The following is a 21,750-nucleotide window of genomic DNA, read 5'->3' as shown; positions in this document are numbered from 1 at the left end:
AATTTTATCACCTCACTAATTTCCCCTCCTTTCACACAATTTATGAACACACGGAATAGCACAAGCTCTAGAAAAGATTCTTGAGTGAAAATATCAGTGGTAAACCATTCATTTACCTTTGCAGTAGCTTTCTGAAAGTCAATAATTTAATTGAAATTCAATAATGCTGTATTTACCAGGGCTCTTTTATCCCTTGCTTTTTGACTGCTCCAAAGGAGCTAACAGATCTGTGGTGCATGACAAACACGTTGACTTTTCCCCAATGCTTTGTACTTATACATAGGAAATTATTCCTGTTTTATTATAATGTCTACCAGTTTTCTTACTGCAGAAATCAGATTTATTGAGCTGTATTTGTCTGAAATCTCTCTTAAAAATTGGTTTAACATCCTCTGTCTTCTGATAAAAAGCCTTACTTTAAAAGTTACATATATGTTTTTAGTAAATAATTTTAGCAGTTATTAATTGTATAAATTTGTTCTAAATAGATCTCCTGCCTTTCATTTTGTAAAAGGTTCTCAGAGTTGTACTTGAATGCAGGACCCTTTTTTAAACCTCTCTACAGTGAAAAGTGGAGCATAACAAAATTTAACTTTTTCACTTTTAAACTTCTACACCTGGAGAATTTTCTATCCTGACTGACTCTGGTTGGTTTCCTGCTTTGATGCATTTTGGAAAATTCCTACTGAAAGTTTTTCTGCTTTTAGCAAGTTTCTTGTAGACAACATTCCTGACCTGCCTCATTGCCACTCTACATGTCACGTGCTGCTTTCTGTTCTTTTTTGCATTCCTCATTTGGACAATAGAGGGAACACAGGTTATTATTTTTCCTCTGAAGCATCAACCATTTTCTGGCAGTATGGTGAAGGGACTACACTGGCCTCTTGGAAGAAATCTCCTCATAGAAAAAGTAGGGAGGCTTGGGAGATGGTTTCTTCAAAGGAAAAGTAGCTTCCCTGGGGGCAGCTGCCACCCCTGAAATAGCACAACTCCACATCGTTCTCAACACTGCAACATATTGGGAAATAAGAGTTTATTTTAAATGGTAGGTTTAACCTTTGAGTAGGGATATTAAATACTGCATGAAATATGAGTTTCTGAGTGATGTTTGCCTAAAATGTCACCTCTTAAAACTCCTGGATTAGAACTGAATCTAAAGAGAGCATGGGAAATTCTGTTAAACTGATAATAACACTTGTTACTACTTTTCCTAGCTTTTTCATGAAAAGTGAGTTTTGTGAATGATATTTTTAGGGAAAGTATGAATTAATCAAGCAGTGGTAGTCACTTGAAACAACTTCAGCTGGGTGCAGTACCACTGGAAGGAACAGAAGGGGCAGGGGAAGGTTCCTCCTCACTCCTCAGACTTACCACAGTGGACCCTACATGGCTGCTATCCAGCATGGTCATGGTCTTTGCCAGTTTACTTTTTGTCACTGAATCTTCACCTCTTCAGTTTAATTTCTTTTACCTTTTGAACTTGTACTCATCCACACATACCAAAACCAGAGACCAAAGTGAGAAACAAATCCCACCTTCCACCTCCAGGGCTTGATGAAATTTCACTCTTTTCTCAGCTTTCAACATCATGTAATCCATTTCTAATAAAATACCATCACAGCACTTCATATTCCTAACAAAATTATAAGCACTTTACTCAATTTATAAAAAGCATTTATACCTAGTTGTATGTGGAAAATGGTTATTCTAACCAAAGAAACTTTAGGTGCTCACAGCAGTATGGCCTACAATGCATCAGGGTAAAACCAAGACCTCGACAAGGATTCCATGAGAAACAAGCAAACAGATCAGAGCATTTGCTCCTTGGGGTTCGAAACTAGATCTGCCACATTTCCAGTGAGTCCCCTGGCACTGTAGGAAATCTGTCCTACAAATCTCTCTCCTTCATTTCAATCACACATTCCATCTTGATCCTCCCCAAAAGGAAAAGTTTCTGAAAAACACCTCCAACAATGCTGCAACTTCCTTGGCAACTGCTGGTAGTTTTCCTGACCAATGGAATAGGAGCCCCTCTGCTCAGGAATATGGGATTTAGATTTATCACAGAAAGTTGTATCGTGCTAGCCAGACTGCTCTGCTTCAGCAAGGTAGGCTTTTGCATCTTCCACCCACTGCTGATACAGCATTCATGGTAACAGCAATGGGGACGGAAAAAACGTCAGGAGCGACAGGTTTTTAACAGTGCCATTTCTTCTTGGTCTTCTGCTACCACAGCTATGCAATTGACAGAACTAAGTTGCCACTGTAAAGCTCTTGAATCTGCTACACTTAATGCATTTCAGAGAGGCATATTTGGAATTAACTCCTCTTGCATTTGTAAACAGCCTAAATTAATAGAAATTAAAGTATTTGACATTTTAGATCACTTGATGACAATTATTTCATTGCACTGGGTTTTTCACATTTTAAAACCAGAAAATAACTACATGCACTTTTTCCTCCAAATTAGTGTGTTCTCAGAAATTCACAAGTCATATTCTCTTCTTCAACAAGATTTGCAGAGCAGATACATACAAACCACCTGTGCAACAAAAACCTTCATTTCTTTCCCCATATACTCATTCTTTCAGGTTGATGCTATTCACAGCATATGAGGTCATGGCCACCTTTCCAAGGCTGATGGATGACCTCCAGAGACTAACACTCAATACAAAGCTGCCTACTTAGATGATACAAGTCATCTACAATGAAGACTGGAAATGCCAGCTGCAGAGACTGATGGCTGTTCTGTAATCACTGCAAAACACAGGTCATGCTCCTATCAGGCCATTCTACTAGCTGATGAACTACCTGTTATCTGGGTTACATCACGGGAAATGGCCAGGGAAAGGTGTCATTTATGAAACTGCTCCTTTGGCTTAGAAACCAATCACAACAGTAAAGGAAGCCTGTGGCGGTTTAACCCTGGTGAGCAGCTCAGCACCACACAGCCACTCACTCATGCCCACCACCCAATGGGATGAGGGAGAGAATAGGAACAGTAAAAGTGAGAAAACTTGTGGGCTGGGATAAAGACAGCTTAATAAGTAAAGCAAAGTGTCACGTGCAGGGAAAGTAAAACAAGGAATTCATTCACTACTCCCCATCAGCAGGCAGGTGTTCAGCCACCTCCAGGAAAGCAGGGCTCCATCACACATAACAGTTACTTGGGAAGACAAATGCCACAACCTGACTGTCCTCTCTTTCTTTCTCCCATCTTTATTGCTGAGTGTGATGTCATATATCATGGGATATCCTTTTGGTCAGTTTGGATCAGCTGTCCCAGCTGTGTCCCCTCCCAGATTCTTGCCCGTTCTTAGCCTACTTGCTGGCAGGGCAGCGTAAGAAACAGAGGTGGCCTTAACACTGTGTAAGCACTGCTCAGCAATAGCTAAAGCATACATGTCTTATCAACACAGTTTTGGCCACAAATCCAAAACAGCATCACATGAGTTGCTATAAAGACAATGAACTCTATCCCAGCAGAAACCAGTACAATCTCCACCCCTTATTTCATGCCATTGAACAATGTGGGACTTGAGCATGACGTTAAATGATCAAGAAGGTGCAGTTAGGATGGCAAGGAGTTCAGAAAGATCACCAGCTATCTGTTCTTCTGGTAACACTGCTGTGCTCAGACTCTTTTTAAAATATCTGACAAATCCATTTTCAAATAATAACTTTCACATTTAAAGAAACATCTGAAAAAGTTTTGCAAACTGAGCTGCAGGTGACTGGACCTGCTGACAGATTCAAACCCTTTGAAGGACACCTGTTAGAATCAGGTTCCCCTCTGGTGCGTTTTCATTTTGCAGTCAAAGAAAGTCCCTCCTATAGTTGCCCCTGTGTGGGATGCAGTACGATTGTTCTACTTTTCTACACAAGTCCAATCATTTCATTTCAGCAAGGAGACTGTACCCAGCACTACCTTACCTGATGAAGCTGCAAGGTATGTGACTAGTTTAAAGGATTCTGGGTTTGCCTCTTTTTATGTGTTTACTTATTTTGTCTAATATTGGCTCTTTTTTGAATGTATTCATATAAACTTAGCTCTTGAATCTTCATCCAAACTCACAGCTGCTGACTGCCCTAAATCCAAAACAAATAGTGGGGTTCTGAAGACAGAACTGCTACTTTGGCACTGCCAGTACAATGACATCATATACAGATTATTTGCTGTTGACCCTGAAGGTGGAAAAAAGAAGAAGAAAAAAAAAAAAAAAAAAGACACAACTTTAGTAAAAATTCTAGCAGTCTTATGCATAAGAAGTACCAAAGGTGATCCATGTGATACAGGGATTGTAGAGTTTTTAACAAAATGTAAAAGACATTAGATTTGTATCTTTCTAGAGAACAGTTAGATACTTGAGGGGAATAAACACAAGTGATGCTGCAACACTAGGTGACTGCTAAACATGGGAACATAAGTTATTTTTCTAACAGAACAGAATCAAACATACATGGAAACAGGTTTACTTTGTAGAAACTTTAGCATAAAATACTAACAGTGGCATTCCAAGAAAAAAATGCATACATGTAAGAAGTGGAAAGAAGAGGCTACAGGAATACAAAGTAAACCTAAGACATGCAGTAACAGGGACTGGCTTTTTTGTTTCATTCATCTTCCCGTATTTTTGTGTATTACACAAGTGCTCATGAATGGGATAACTTCCCTGAAAAAGTCAAGGCACATTTTTTTTGTTTTGGGGGTTTTTATTACAGGTTTCCAAACAAATAAATAAATTTGGTTTTCTTTCACTGAAGACCTGCACAAATCCTCTGTCCTTAGCCCTCTCAGTGAGAGCCGTTACAGAACAGTATGAGTCTCAATGGTGATTCAAATATCATACTTGCTTCATGTATTAATTTCATGTGAAAACTAGTCTTAGACCCTTTCTAGTGAGAAAATTTTGAGATAGTCTGAATTTGACAGACAATCTGAATTTGAATTCAGTATAAATTTTTTACTTTTGAAATGCAAAGATTTTCAAGACAATCCTGCATTTATTCTTCAGAGGGCTTTGAACTTACTGGGACATGCTCCATTTTATCTACATGACTTAATAAGTCACTAAGTTTCTAAACTGAAAAGGAAAAGAAAAAATGATAAATGTTCAGCTTCTCTATTACTCATATAAACATTAGTTTAATCCCTACTCAATGATTTTTTTTCCAAAATTGATCTCCCAAAGAAAAGCAAGAAATTCTTGTACCAAGATACAGCTGCAGAGCTTTAAAACCTTGAGATGCAAGTAATGATAGGAGAAACTGGTTAAAACTGAGTTTATTACTTGCCTCCTATAATGTGCCTTAGGTCAAACTTTCCAGAAAGCAAGAAGGAAAAAAAATCTTTGTTTAGAAAGGTAACTCTCTTTTTTGCAAAATGAAATAAGGGCTCCTGGCTTTTTCTCAATGTGTTGGTTGCACTTGCTGCTCTTTTTTTTGCCGTGCACAGGGAAGCACACAACCTTCTATAATCTGTTTGTACCCCAATGCCAGTCCTGGCAGCCAGCCCCCACAAGAACCCATTCATCTACATTGTTCACCTTCTGCTCAGCCTTATGCTTCCCAACACTTCTGGCAGTGGCCACCACCACACCAGCTGAACCACCAAATGCAAATTTACATGGGGCTGGATGAGTTTGGGCTCCCTGGACCCATGAGTGACAGCTGCTCTGGCACGTGCTCTCTTGGTAGAACTGCTCAGTGCCTCCCGTTAAAGTGAGGCTGCATCTATCCCTGGCTCCCCAAATATTAAATTGTTCCCTCAATATACATGAAAAGATAAAATATTTAGTTTATCCATTGGCTTTACCTAGGTCATCAGTTAGCACCCATCATGAATATATTGCAGTATAACACAATTTCAGCTATGTATTATAGAAAACTTCTAAAATATCATCTTTTTTCACAGCAAGTTAATTCAAATACACTACCAAAATGCCTGGTTTACATCCAAGACTCCTGATATCAGCATCCTGGAACAAATTAATGAATATCTCAGCAACACAGTCAAGAGGAAAAAGATTTATTAGAGATGGCATTTGCTTACTGGTCACTACATGGCTTGAAGAACGAAACGAGAGTTTGCAGGTTTTGCCTGTCTTTATCTTTATATCTTTATCTTTATATTTTTATTTATATTTATCTTATCTTTATCTTTATCTTCATCTTTATCTTTTTATCTTAATCTTAATATCTATATTTATATTTATATTTATTTTATCTTTACCTTTACCTTTATCTTTACCTTATTTTTATATCTTTATCTTCACCTTCATCTTCATTTTATATATCTTCACCTTTATCATCTTTATCTTTGTAACTTAGCCTTTATCTTTGTCTTTCTTTGCCTATTTTATGTGCTACCATAGATGGGGACTTTGTGTCAGTGTTTGATGGACTGAAATTTTTGGATTTAGGCACTTTGAAATAGCCTAAGAGTTAATTGTTTAACTATCACCTAAGCATGAAACCCTCTAATACTCCTAGGATACTAATTATACTTTGAAATTCCTCTAGTGATTGGTCCTGCCCTGGTATCTTACGAACAACAAAGCTTAAAAAAACCTTTCATTTTTTTCATTACATCTTTTAAATAGTTCTATAGACTAGACTGCAAAGAGATCAAGCTCCTTGCTCAGTGCTGTGCTGTGAATCAATGACAGACTCAGCAACATACCCAAAATGACATACAGCAGTTTACTCTCCTTTAACTGACAGGCTGTATTTTCCCAGATAACAAATTATGAGATGTACAGGTCTTTATTTCCCCCTATAGCATACAAATTCTCACTACTTGGAGTTAGGTAGGCATTCTATATTTTTAATGAAGCTGTATAATGTTTCACAATTAGGCAGTTTCCTGATGGGAAACTTCTGGTTCTTTCCAAAGTTTTAGAGCTCCATGGAGCATTGTCCTATTCTGTTATTTTAGTTCTTATTTTTGTAAAAAAAACCACAGAACTTTTGAGATTGTGCTTATTTGTTTTGCCTCCCTATGTTAAATACCTGGCCCGGAATTGAAAACTGAAATCTTCAAAAGTGTTCTTTTTAAAAGGTAGCAATTATGAACAAATTTGTTTGGGAAAGGAAGAGAAAATGGCGCTTCATTATAAGGACTTCAGGCGGAGAAACTGCTGCCTCAGGAAAAAAATGTACATAATTGTTTCTTTCAGTCATTGTTAATAAAATGGAAGTACTGTTTACAGAACTGTGGGAGTACTGCCAGAAATCCCTCTTCAGTGCAACATCAATATAAAGTATTAAACCAAATTATTCATTCAGATCCCATTCTTTTCCTCCATTAGGATCAGCACTGGTTTTAGACCCAGACTGCCTCCATGTGCTGGTTTTGGCTGTGATAGAGTTCATTTCCTTCATAGAATCTAGGATGGGGCTGTGTTTTGGATTTGTGCTGGAAACAGTGTTGATAACACAGGGGTGTTTTGGCTTGCTGCTGAGCAGGGCTTGCACAGAGCCAAGGGCTCTTCTGCCTCTCACCCACCCTCCAGCGAGCGGGCTGGGGGGGCACAAGGAGCTGGGAGGGGACACAGCTGGGACAGCTGACCCCAGCTGAGCAAAGGGATATTGCACACCAAACAACATCATGCTCAGCGTATAAAGCTGGGGGAAGAAGGAGGGGACATTCAGAGAGATGGTGTTTGTCTTCCCAAGTAACCATGACGTGCAATAGATTCCTGCTTTGCTGGCGATGGCTGAACACCTGCCTGCTGGTGGGAAGTGGTGAATAAATTCCTTGTTTTGCTTTGGTTGCACAAGCAGTCTTTGCTTTGCTTATTAATTTTTCTTTACCTCAACCCGCAAGTTCTCTCACTTCTACTCTTCCGCTTCTCTCCCCCATCCCACCTGGGGGAAAGTGAGCGAGCGGCTCTGTGGGGCTTGGTTGCCAGCTGGGGTTAAACTGCAACACGGCAAGCACTTATTGTCAGGGAAATAGCTGTTACAAAATGAGATGTGAAGTCTAGAGTGGTATCAGCAAAGTATTGCAGTCTAGTGCTATAATGGTGAAGAATCCCTTTCATCTCACACTAGAAAACAGCCTTCAGCACTGAAGCTACTCAGCTGCTCAAGGACTGAATGTTTGTTTAATACCCTTTGACGATATTTGCCAGCCAACTTATGCTACGCAATGTAACAAATGGTATGAGCCTTGTTTTGCACAACAGACTCTAGCAGTCTTGCAGCTCCAGTGACTGAGCTATAAATTCAATGGCCCTTCATTTGCCTGCTGTCTGATACCTCCTGCATGTTTCCTAGATGACTACTTAGCTTTATCAGACCACCAAAACCAGTGGTGACTTCCAATCACCATGGTAAGCATGTTCAACACATCTGGAAACACGATGGTTCCCAGGTACATTCTCGCTGTGTGATGCCCTTCTTATTTTACAAGTGCCATCTATCAGTGCTTGCTAGCCTTTCACTGGGCAAGAGGTATGTTGGATCAAGTAATGCGTGGCCAGCAGCCCCTCTTAGTATCTTGTTACTCCATCATTCACAAATAGACCACGTTTGGTCTTTCCCATGTGATGCATGATGAGCCCGTTTCCCAACCAGATCAGCATGATGTCACAGATGTGATAAAAATTAGTTTCCTAAGCCAGTAAAAATGCTGTGCTATGTTAAAAGAAAGCTTTAACCTTCTTGGTATGCTTGATACCATGATACTGCTTGGCCTTGGCATGTATCACATGCTTTAATGTACTCCAGTGATCAGTCAGGATGCTGGCAATACCTACATACCTTCAGTGGCGGGTATTTCCTAAGGACCCATTACCACAGCTATTGTTTAAACTGTGTTTCAAAAACAGTGACTCTTTTAAAGTAGTAGCCAGACATCTTGTTGGACTACAACACAGTTTTGGGGATATATCATCACCTCATGAAATCCTTCATTTAGGCTTTGAAAAGATGATTGATTCCTTAACCAGGTATCCTGCCTCCATAACCCAACATTTAATTGTCTTCTGCTCCAGAAACCAGACTGGATGGAGGAGGGGGAGGGGATCAGCTCTCTGCCCCACTGTCCTGGGCTATTTTGAAGCCTTTCTGTTAGTTCTCAATGGTGCTGGCAAACCTACAGAATAACTGTATTGTACAAAGATTTGACTAACCCCTCGCCTCTGATTCCTGTAAGACTTGGAAGCACAGTTTTGCAGCAAGGCACACAGCACACAAGCTGCTTATGAGCTTCTTTGAAGACAGACACAGTCTTGAACTGTAGTGGAGATACATGCAGAGAGGTTAGTTTTGCTGCATGTGACAGACCTTTTTTAACAGCAAATAACAATTCCATTGTCTTGTTTTTGAAGGTAATCAAAGCTCCAATAAATGCAAAGTTTTTTGGTATAAAACAGGATCCTACATATTTCCCATATATACCTACTCAGTAGTTCAAAAGGCTGATTGAGGGAAACTTGTATTGGTATCAAGGCAGTTTAATACATAAAAAACCCTCTGCATTTCAACTGAGAGGGAAAAACAGGCTCCTGAGAATTTAATGATTGTTTTTCAAAAGGCTTTAGTGACTTAGGAGTCCAAATCTCACTGACTTGCAAGGAAAGTTCTCACAGGTCCTGGAGGCTTTTAAAATTAAGACAAATGTTCCTAAATTACTGGAACACTTTTGAAAAGTTTCCCCCTAAATCACTGTGGTGAAATACTGCACACAAATCAGATCAGGATTATGTTACATACATTCGCTTCTCCTTGATAAGAAAAAGATTTTACCTTTCTCTTTTCACTGCTATATACATCATGTGTCAGTTTAACTTAAATGCTAAAGGCTTTTATTCTCACAATCAGCCTGTGGTTTAAGTGAATTATAAAGGAGAAAAGTGTTAACAATTCAGTTCACAGAACCCCTAGAGTTACCCTATGCAGAATTTTAGACCTAGCATTAAAGCAAATAGTCTAGCTTTAATAAAGGAAAGATTATGGATGTTGTAATACATGAATTATTAACAAAAAATATTCCAGCCAAGATAAATCAGAAGAGTGAAAATCATCCTCTTATTCTACTTCTGTCTGTTAAGTCATCTTTGATCAAATAAGTTCATTTTGGGCTTTGATCAAAGATTTGTTTCTTTTAAGGTACAATTTTTGCTGAAATATTAACAAAAGCCTATCTAACCTTTCAAGCTGGATGACACAGAGGGCATCGCAAACAATGAGGATTTCACACACTACTCCCATATAGCTACTTCTGGGGTAAACACAGCAACCCTTCTGCTGATCAGCATCTAACACAGGAAAGGCTAGACTTTCTTCTCAGTCGTGCTGATACCTCAGACTAAAATCTCAACTAACTGTAACAGGAAACATCAGCTTTGTCAGGGGTGTTAAAGTGGGAAAGTCCAACAAAATCAGACCTTCTTGATGTAGAAATTACTTATTTGGAGCCAAATCCTACCACTGTCATGCATGTGGGATGGCATCTTGTCCACATAATACATAAATTTCATGGCTTTCCTGGGAGACACACTGCTACCCAGTAGGAAAGCTGTACATGGTCAGTTAGTACTTATGCCTCAGTTTACACATCTAGAAAATTAATATTAGTAACACCTGTATTCCAGGTATGATTTTATTAAAGTTTCGATAATATTTAGAGATTTTGAGACGCATAGATTCAAATAAACAATAGATATTGCATTTTCTCATTTCTGCCATTTAGTTAGGTTTTCTGATGGCTGTTTCCCAATAAGGGCAAGTAAGCAGAGCAAAACAGAATGAAAAAGATGAGTTATGCAATGCCATGCAAAGAAGACATGAAATCATAAATCTCTAATATACCTAAGGAAAAGACTTAGGCACAGAGATACTTTTAAATCAGAATTCCCCAAGCTCTTTTTCCCTGCACTGCAATCCCAAAAGTACCCTCCTCCCTGTGCCTCCCACCTCATTTGCTCCGTCACAGCCCTGTGTCCCTGTACCCCCACTGCTCTATGGCTTTCCGTGTCCACACCTCCTCTACAGCCTCATGGCACAGGCAGCGCAAGCACCAGCCCAAGTGTGTACCTCAGCTCCACTACCAAGTTCAGGTGAGCTCTGGATTTTCTCCTCTCAAGTAAAATACTTGTGTGATCCCTTGCTGGAAACTGCGTAACAAGGGAATGTTTTTGCCAGACTGCAAAGGATGGCTGAGTTCTTGTTTGCAATTTTCCGTTTGTATTTATATATTTTTGCCTTTCATCTGAATGCCATGCTTTGACATATCTAGATAAACACAGACAGCACGTGCCCTGCCTGGTCCATATACCCAACAAGGCGATGTTCTTGAGTGCAAGGCATAAAGTTCCTGCCAGCTTAAGGACAAAGCTCTCTGTCTGACTGAAATGTCAGATACTATATTAAAAAGGTAGCAGATTGTGATGATAATGAAGTGCTGCAGCCTGTCGCTATGTTACCAGCTGCTCTGAACTGACGTGTCAGAAGGAACAGCAAGGAAAATGCCCAGGATCCCTGTTTGGATCCCCTTCCCACACCTACCACCAACTGAAGTATTTAAAATATTTACAGATATAGCCAGCATGTTTATTTAACAAAGCCTAAAATTATAACTAGATAAATATATTACCCAGCAAGGCTGCTGTCTAAAATCACCCTCCTGCTTCTCCACTTCACCTCAGATCACATCCTGCACCCTCAAACAGAGAGAGATTGATTTGGAGTGGGTACTCTGCCCATTCTCTGTCCCTTAAAGAAGCCAAACTCCCCCTGACAGATGCAGTGTGTTTAAAAGTAGATTGAAACAGGAGGGGAGATGTTTTCCTGCTGACTGAGGATGAGGTGAGAGCCATGGATGCTCTTTAAAGGGAAGGGAGACATTTTCCATCCTTCACCTTGCTGATTCTACCTGTTATTTTCTTATTTATACAGTGTTTGCATCACCATCCTGGGCAATGAGCCTTGCTTGATAATAAAACTGGGTGCAGCTGGCCTGTAGGAGCGGAGGCAGACGGGAGGAGGGTGGTGCACAAGGACACAGCCAAAACTATTGCTTCCATCCTGTACAGAGCAACACTCATGGCAGGCTTAATCCCTTCCCCTCCCTCAGCAAACCTACCTACTGTGCAAAGCAGAAAGCGCTCACAATCAAACCGCTTCTGCTTTCACGGGAATTTTGCATAAACAAAGAGAACAAAACAGAGCCCTTATCACAATGCTAGGGATGTACTGTGACTTGTCTGGTAATTTTGATATGAGATGGGTCTTCATCACGGGGTATGTTTGCTGAGAAGAGATTGCGTTTGGAAGGGCACTGGATCTGGATGTGATTCTGTGCTCATAGACACTAATGTAATTTTTAAAACTGTCTATACTCAGTCAAGCAAACAAACTGGTTGGAGTCACTTGTTTCCTGCTGCACAGTACACAGAAATTGAATTCTTAATTATTTTACCAGTTGTGGCTGAATTTTCAGTTACATAAAATGGTAGGTTTTCCCAACATTATGAAGAGATCAGTTCTCTGAAAAGCCTACAACATTTAAATTAGAAACAGGTTCATTTTCTGCTAAAAATCTACTGTATCTTTATCCTAATTTGTCAGTAAAGTATTTTAAACTGGGTATTGGGTGAAAGCAAAGTTGTGTTAAAATAACAGCAGATACATTGTGAAGAGCCAAGAACACAATTATGAAAGTAATACCATTGTTTATGAAAAATCACACTAGTAGAGGCTGCTAGACATTCAGCTTCAATAAAGATTTTTTTCACAACGATGTGAAGCATCAAAAGGCAAGTGTCTAGATTTGTGCATCACACAGCTACAAAGCTTCACGTACCAGGTAAAATGGAGGAAATAATGTGGTATGAAGTATGTGCTGTTACTTGACCGGGTACGCCAGAGATAATGGAAAAGAAAAAAAAAAAAAAAAGACAAAACCAAAACCACCTAAACCCCACAATTCCATATATTTCTAATTGTGTTTGAAAACAAATTGCTCAGAGTGCAACTGAAGCCATGCACACCTAGGAGACTTCTACCCCTGTCCCTGTTCTCCTAGTAGTAAGGGCACATGGTGGCAACTGCTGTACTGAGGAGGGGGAAACAGGCATTTAACCAAATTTCTGATTAACAGTGCAGGAAACCTTCATGGCCTATCACACTTGATCAACTATATTCACCCTCATGCCATTTGTCATCACTTCTCATTAGTCCTGCCAGGCAGCTCAGAAGAAAATTGGTAGAACTTACATAGCCGATACGAGGCCATGCTAACATCTTACAGGCATTGTTTTTGTTCCTTTCAGCTTCATTTGCTGTTCCTTCCTTTTGCACCCTCAGTTGTGAACGGGCAGGATCTAGACCTAGCTGAGGCAAATATCTGAGAAAATCTTATTCTTTAGGCCCTGCTTAGCAACAGCTGTCAGGAAGCATATATGACTAGGCTAAAATTATACATAAAGGAGAGAGACGGACAGGACTAACTCCAGTAGCTTCCAGCTGCACTGTAAAAGGTTGGGTTTGGGTAGTCCAGGACAGGGCTTCAAGTAAAAGCATGTGCTTTCTCACAAGGGACTAAAGCTAAGGACAGTGAATAAGTAGTTCAATGAAGCTGTGGGATGTCCACTGGCTGAGGTTTCCCAGATGTCTGCCAGGTATATTTTAGACATGAGGTGCCAACATGTTCCTGATGATTAACTAAGGTCCCTTCCAGCCCTGTTTTCTATGACTGTATAATTCTGACATATATGTTAATATATTTTCTGCCTCCTATGAAAAAGGAAATGCTGCTATACCATTTCTTTACTAGTATTCAGTGGTACATTTTTCCTGACAGCAAGGCCCTTGGAGTGCAAGATATCAGATGCATTGACTCAAATATAAATGACTAAATTGGTTTTTTCTCCTCCATTAATTCTACTCAGCCCTTTACTCTCATCCTCCAGACAGATTCCTGATTAACATAATTGGAGCAAAGAGTTTTGTTTTTCACTTCTCCGTAGAAAGTTTTGTTGTTCCCCCCACCCACCTGCCATGGGTATTCAGTGCGTGAGCTTGACAACATCAACCTGATTGATTGAAATGTGCCTTTTAACTTTGTCTGAAGAGAAAACCTAGAGGAAAAACATGAAAGAACAACAGCTCTAAATGAAAACTCCACAGTCTCTGTTCTAAGTGGATCAACAAAGGTTGATAGAATAGAGTTAAGGACTGCCTGCATCGGCAGGACTTGTGATGAATTAAATTGTTGGGGGCTTCAGCCAGTTTGTTGTAGTGAGGAGAAGTCTTCCGGGTCAAAGCTCTCCACTCTAGTTATTTTTACCCGTTTACTGGCAGTGAATGTTTTATAGATGAACCATTACTGGCAGGAGTTAAGCAAGCACACGCGCACTCAGTTGGATGCCCAGAAGCCTTGGTAAATACTGAGATTATCCATGAAAACAAATGAAGCATAGATGAATTTTGACCATCATGAAATCTGGTAAAACATCAGATGTCACATCCAAAGGCTTGACAAACATATATTATTGTGTACATAGGAGGTGATAACTTTATGTTCTCTGTTTTTCTGAGCCTGAGATGTCCTTTGCATTATTACAGTTCCTGGGGGGATTCTGAGGTACCAGCAAATGTGAAGAAGCTTCACGGATGTATCTGCATTTCTCTTCATGCTCAGAGAGTTACAGAATTAATTCTAGTTCATACTCAATAACTGCCACACTACAGTGGGAGAAATTATTTAAATAATTTGATAAATAAAATTTAAAAAATATCTTAGGTATCAACTTGCACTGTGTGATTTAATTTCACAAAGCCAATGCTGTAGGCTATAGGCACCCGTGAACCTTTCCTACTGTGCCCAGGTTTTGCATAGACTTTGTTCTTCTCCAATTCTCAGAAGTGCAGCTCTTACTCTATGCATGAAAGAGGAGAATATTTCTGTTGCTTGGTGCTTTAGCTGCTTGAGTGCTTTCTTGACTAGCTTGCTATTCTAGTAAGAGAAAAATTTCACAACAAGTTTTCCATCTCTCCCCTCTGCTTTTGCAGCATCCAAAACTTATAGCAGGAGTAACATTACAGTGTATTACAAAGAGGTAAAATGGAGATGCAATCAATCAGATCCAAAGATGGCATGGATGAGAGAGGAAATTCTGGTCTAAGCTGCTGGTAATACACTCATCTCTATCTCTCTCTGGGGCTAGATCTTTTCTTCTGGGTTTTCTGAGTTAAAACCATGACACTTAGATGCAAACTCTTTCATCTTGGCCACTAGATGATAATAAGGCCATTGAAATGGATTGCAGCCAGCCAGTAGTGAGTGTGAAAAAGTTACTCCTTCAGAATGGAAATGAAGAGGTTGTTTTGGTCTTGAGAGCAAAGACAGGCAAACTGCAATGAACTGAGGTGAGCTTTAGCAGATCCCTAAGGAAAATGGGCTGCCACGAAGGGCAACTGAGTGGCTTCAAGTGGGCTCAGCCTCTTACTGCTAGGCTTGCATCCATATCCTACCCCAGACTCACTCTTCTGCAAAAGGTGGAGTGCCACCTCCCACATCTGCACTGCCAGGAGCCTACAGACTTTGTTTGGCTTAAAGTCCTCAATCTGCCTCTAACAGCCCAATGGTGGCTTTAGAAATGACGGTTTCTGATGATCTCACTTTGGAATATCCCCAGTAGATGGTAGGATCAAATTTATCCTGAGCGCTTCATTTTTGTACTGCCATTTTTAATGAAATCATAAACAACTATCCAAAGAAAGTGGATGAAAAAGTAATTTCAAGTGGAAGTACTGCTAGCAATTTTCTAACCAGTTCTGCATCTTAAAATAAAAGAGGATCAGAACAATATTATAACAAATTAAGTACCGAACAAGTATAACAGGAAAAATAAAACAAATCTGATTTGTTACTCTCCAAATTAATAAGTAAGTTTACAGTGCTGGCAAAAAACACTTGGTCCCATTGTACCATCCTCACTACTTTCCCACCCACCATTTCATACTTGAATGTATTTTTGTATGACTGGAGCAGATGTGATCATCTTGAAGGAAAAAAGTAACTCGGTAGCTTGCATGCAATACTTGCTAAGTTGTTATTTCTTCATAATAGCCAATATGACTTTAATGGAAACGAACCCTTTAAAGAATAAAAAAGATAGATCACATTGTTCCCTTGGGACAATTCTAGGCAGGCTAACTTCAGCTTATTTAAATGGGTTAACTGAAAGGATGTTACAGTGTTTACAAAAGTAGCCATTGTACCCACGGGCTGGTGTTGTCCTTTAGTATATTAAAGTATTTTGTAAAAACATGATGAGCAGTAATCAAATATTATTATAAAAACTATACAAGCTGCATAGTCATTTATTAAAAAAGTCTATTTCAGATTCTACCAGAATCCTGGCAGAAACACGGTTAGAACCATTTAGGAGCATATAAACAAATTAGCAATTTGGAAGACAAGCTCAGATCAATAAATGTCAGATCAGTAGGGCCTCTTGAAAAAAATGAGATGGAAGGCACAACAGAGATGTGTCTTTTAATGGATTGCAAAGGTGAAAGTGTTTAGAGGTAAGATTATTCCGAACACTCTTTGATAACTTGTGCTCAATGCCTTCCTGACAAGGTCATTTCTAGTATGGAATTATACTTCCAGAAATTTCTAGAATATCTGCTAGTATATGTGTTTGTGTATATATGTGTGTGCACCTCTAGGTACTAATACACACACACTTTAAACAAGATAATGTTGCAGAAAATGTTAGATTCAGTCTTCAGATTCCTGGACTGTATTTACTGTGGTACGGTCGGAGAGATGAGTGACCTTGAATCAAACTCTGCTACTTCTCTGTGCTTCGGTTTCCCCATTTGCAAAATGATGCCAATCACATTGACTTCATCATGAAGTGTATTGACATCTTCTGATGAAAAATATTTCATGTTAATGGACTGAAAATTGTTTACAGCTATTTCTCACTAGTATGAGTGAGTTAGAATAAAAGCAATGAGCATGATTTCAAAAGAAAAGCCTGTGGCAGTGGCAGTGGTTTCACCTGCTAGTCAGCACGTTGCTTTTTGCTGTACTTATCTTTTCTTTCCATTGGCATTGTGTTACGATTTAGAAGTCTTATCAGCTCACAGCACTCGCACAAAGAGCACAGAAAGGTTTCACTGCCCCAAAGAACTCAGGGATCTATAATGGGAGTTTTCAATCCATTCATGTCAGCTGCATTTGCACCCTTCAGCATTGCTTTCTCCACAACATTTCCAATACTATTGACTTTCATGCTGTTAGTGTTTTTTCCTCTGAGGCTCAGAAATACAAGGGAAAAGAAGAGAGAAGAGTAACTCTCCCTCTGGATCTAAGAGCCTATTCACCAATTCCTTTTCACACTCTCACTCTAGCAGACCCTGAACAGCTACCTGCCTGTCTGGCCTAATGACTTTCATGCTCATCAAAAGCTTTATTGCAGGATGGTTATTTGGTATCTTTTAAAATGTTGCCATACACCTCTCTCAAAGCAAAAAGGAATCTGAATAATACCTGACAGCCAAAAGATGTGCAGTCTGTACACACAAAAACATTTTGAAATTGTGCTACTAACCACCCAAATCAGCACAACTTCTCTTTGTTGCAAGATATGAAAAGCAAGCAGAGTGAGACAAGAACACATGCACGAAATGGACCTTCTTTTCAATACTCAAATTTTCTAAGAAATGGAGAGCTTTTTATATCCAGCAATCAGTTACACCTTGTAATTGTGGGGCTGAGGGGTACAGGAACTCATCAGGTTGATTTTGTAGCTTTTGCACTCCCTCCCTCCCTCCCCTTACTTTACCAGCAAACTAAAGAAACAGGACATAGATTGTTTTTCTGCTAAGGGTGAAAGCAACTGTACTTAACAGCACAGTTGCACAATAGTTTTAAGCCATCCTAATGTGGCACTATCTCTTCCTGATGCATGCTACACGCTCCCACCTCGCTGATCCTATGACCTGGTTCAGGGAACAAACCCAAATGGTTCAGGGAATTAAACCAAATGAAAGCTAGCCCTGGAAGGAAAGCCTGATTTGGTTTTGCCTGGCTTAATTTTTGAACCAATCCACAGTTAAGGTGTAGTACCCCGTCAGCACTCCTGCTCCCTGAGCAGTTCCTGACTATACAAGAGCTGAACATCCTTCAGCACCCTGATCCATGACACTTCCACAGTATGAGAGTCCTGCTTCTAAAGCCAAACGTTCAAATATTGCTGCTTCTCTCTCTCTGTAAACTCATAGGATACTGGGAAGTGGCTCCTGACCACAACAAGCTCTTGAGCTCACATCTTAGACTTAAATGTGTGTTGAAGAGCTTTGCTAGACTGCAGAGCTCATGACTGCAATTGTGTGGGTTCCTCAGAATGTGTTTTTCTGCTTCCACTTTAAGTACAATGTTACAAGGGTCTGCTTGAAGAAAGAAATGAAGGACTACAAAAAGAAGAAAGACTATCATAGCCATTACTGTCATCTGTGCAAAGAAAGCATTGCAATGGAACTTTGCCTGTTGTGTCTAGTTTACTGTCTTCCTTTGAAGAAATATATTCAAATACCAGGGAATTATTTTGCTTAGTCTGCAGTCTGGCTTTTGCAGCAAGGCTTTTCTCAGGGTTTCTGAGCTTCAGGCTTTAACCTGTGCTAAGGTGTAAAGGATGTGGAAACAATGAGGTAGAAAGGTCAGGCTAAATTGGGATCCTTAGGCAGAGCAAAGGGAGATAGCAAATGGAGAAAACTGCCTCATTGGAATGAAAGTCAAAGATAATTTATGAACAACAGCAACAAAATAGTTTCTCCAAATAATACTTGTTCACATAATTCACTTATTTTTTTCTGTTTCTATTGGCCTTTTTATTTGAGGTAGAGTGGGACTCTGAAATCATTTAGCTTGTCCTGAGGCATTCACAGCATAAATAATACACTGCATGCAAAATAATTATATATTACTCTGAAAAATTAGGGAGCACGAGGATTAAAGAGGCTTTTTTAACTGTGCTCCTTCCCTTTGTGCAATTCTGTTCCTACATAGTCACGTAAGTTTGCATTTCATGCTTACATGCTGTTTTTCTCAGCAGGCACCCTTCCCCCTATAAAGAAGTCTCAAGGCTCTCTGGAGACTGTGTTTAAGCATTCCTGCCTGGGGTCCAGGCCATCTACTCAATAGACCACTCAAAATGAACTTGTTTTATATGTTGCTTCACATCAACAGATTTAACAGGGCCACGTGGCACAACACAGCTGTGTTCTTCTGAGTGTTTTAGACAGAAGGAAAATGAAACTTTTGAAACACCAAAACAAGATTCTGAAAGGGAAAAAGGATATGGATCTGGTAAAATCTAAATAAGAGGACACTGTCCAGCAAGGCTTCACTGACTCTGGGAAAAAAAGCAAACTGCTCTGATTGGTAATACAGCTCCAGCAGCTGCAATTCATACAGTGAGACCTGTGACACATTGAACTGCTTCTTACCAAGGTTTCTCTGCTAGCACAGGTCTGTCACTCAGGGATCACACCTCGTCACAGCCCCGAGCAATGCCAGCACAAATTTTTAGTGCAGATTTGAATTCAGTGGAGCTCATCTTATATCAGGTCCTTTAGGGGCTAGTTCAAGAAGACATGAAGGGAGCGCAGTTTAATTCCCTTTCTCCCTTTGTATTTTTAAGATATGACTTACAGTGTACTGTGAAAAATTCCCTAAGTACAGAAGCAGCCCCAACGGCAGCTTAACACTTTGGTTCTTTCTTTCACACTTTAAGCTTAGACTTAATTCTCTTCACACTTCAGCAGATGTGAACCATAATAATTAGAGCTAGCTTTTGGAATGAGCTGCAAGAATAATTGCTTGGGCACCCTGTGTATGGAGAGAGGACAGAGGGACCATTAAATTATGTTAGGCTGTGTCCACACTGAGAGGCTGGTGTGCTCTATGATGTCCACTGCAGCCTTGGGCTTCTGGTCTCCCAGCCTCCCAGCCTGGCCATGACCACTTTTAGCCGGCATGTTGGGATTTTCTTTCCCTGGAAATCTACCTGAGAGGAGAATAAGAGAAGGAGCTGCTGAATAAGCTGAAAAGTGTTCCTGGCTCCACAGTCACCATATGGAAATGTCAGAAAGGAGAAGATCCATGAGTTACTTTCTCACTGTAACACTGACTGCCTTTGCTTTTTGCCAGTAGTTACCTGCAGTTTTCTGATCTTCTACAGATAGCTGGTGTTTGTTGAAGGTTACACTGAAGAAGGATGCTAAAGAGTGGAAGAGGTATATACCTAGCCATCCTTCTTCATTACCATTAAGAGAATTATATGTGCTAGTAGCTACCTGGTGCCAATAAGGGATAGGAAGGGGAAAAGAATATGGTCTTTCTTTTTTGCTTAACTGCTTTGCTAAACAGGTGTCAGCAACCTTAGAACAACATTTGCTTACATGTGGGCTTCCACAGAAACTCATCCTCAGATAAAAATTCATTTTTAATGAGGCTTTTGACCCTTATGTGCAGGGTTCTTAAACAAAAAGGGTAGGGGAAAGTGTCCTGTCCTCAGGGTATTTAACAGGTGAACAGTGAACGGAGCCAAAGATTTGCTATAATGTTACAAATCCACTACCATTTCTTCCAGCGATTTTATTCCAGCTCTAGGAAATGTTTCTGTTTACTATAAAAGGGGAATATCTAAAGAGTTGAGGGTTAAATTTACACTGAATATTGGGTTAAGTTAAATCCTCACTGGGGAACGAATGGTTACTATGGCAACTGGAGCATGCATTCCATACCTGTTATTCAAGTCTATACCCTCATGCTTGTTAACTATCACATTGTTTATTAATCTTCACTCTAAAACGGATGTTGCCAGAACCTCTTTGCTTTGACCTAAGTAGCAAGCATTAATTAATGTGAAAAGAACTCGCAACTGCTATCAATACATTAAGATGCCTCTCAAAAAGCACAGATCTTTGTATCTGAAGAACAACTTTTGCTTCCTTGTAATAAAACCTCAAAAAAGCATTTTTAAACAGAATTCTGAAGGGAGCTCTGCCTGGAAAACAGCAGGACTTATCATGATCTCCTGAAACAAGCAGTGCAAAATTAACAAAAAAAGGCAGGCCAAAACACCCAGGTAGATACTAAGCACCAACACATAAGAACTGCCATGCAGGATCAGACTAAGTGCATCTGACTGTATGTGTTGTTGAATACCATGAGCAATATGAAATGACTTAGGTGAAGCTGGAGCCCTTGTGGCTCCCTGTTTTTTTCTACTATGATAAAAGAGAATAATATGTTCAGAAAATATATGCTAGTTTTGGCCTATGATAGTTTGCAGAGGTCAGGAACATTATAAGGACTTGCAAGAACTAGTATGCATTGTACAACACAGTAACACTTCACAAAGCTCTTGAGACCTCTGTGTAGCTTCCCACAAGAACACAGAATTAAATACACATAGCAATTCATCCCTGAGCTTACTCATTCCTCTCCCATTCAGAAATTAAGTATCAATAGCAACAGATGCTTCAATCTGAAACAAATAAACAAACAAAAATATTTAAAATGCTTTCTTGGGAGTGAAAATTCTTCCCATTCAGAATCATCAGAACATGTTATTTAATTTCATTTAGATTTTTACACCATGTTAAAATATACACAATGTTATATAAAGCTTACATGACACTTATACATGAACATGGTGTGTTCTTTTAATAGTGCACGAATATGACAGCGTGACTAACAAGTGTCTGTTCATGGAAACT

The sequence above is a fragment of the Falco rusticolus genome, chromosome 5, assembly GCF_015220075.1.
Source record: "Falco rusticolus isolate bFalRus1 chromosome 5, bFalRus1.pri, whole genome shotgun sequence".
NCBI lineage: Eukaryota > Metazoa > Chordata > Aves > Falconiformes > Falconidae > Falco > Falco rusticolus.
Note: the sequence above shows the minus strand (reverse complement) of the source record.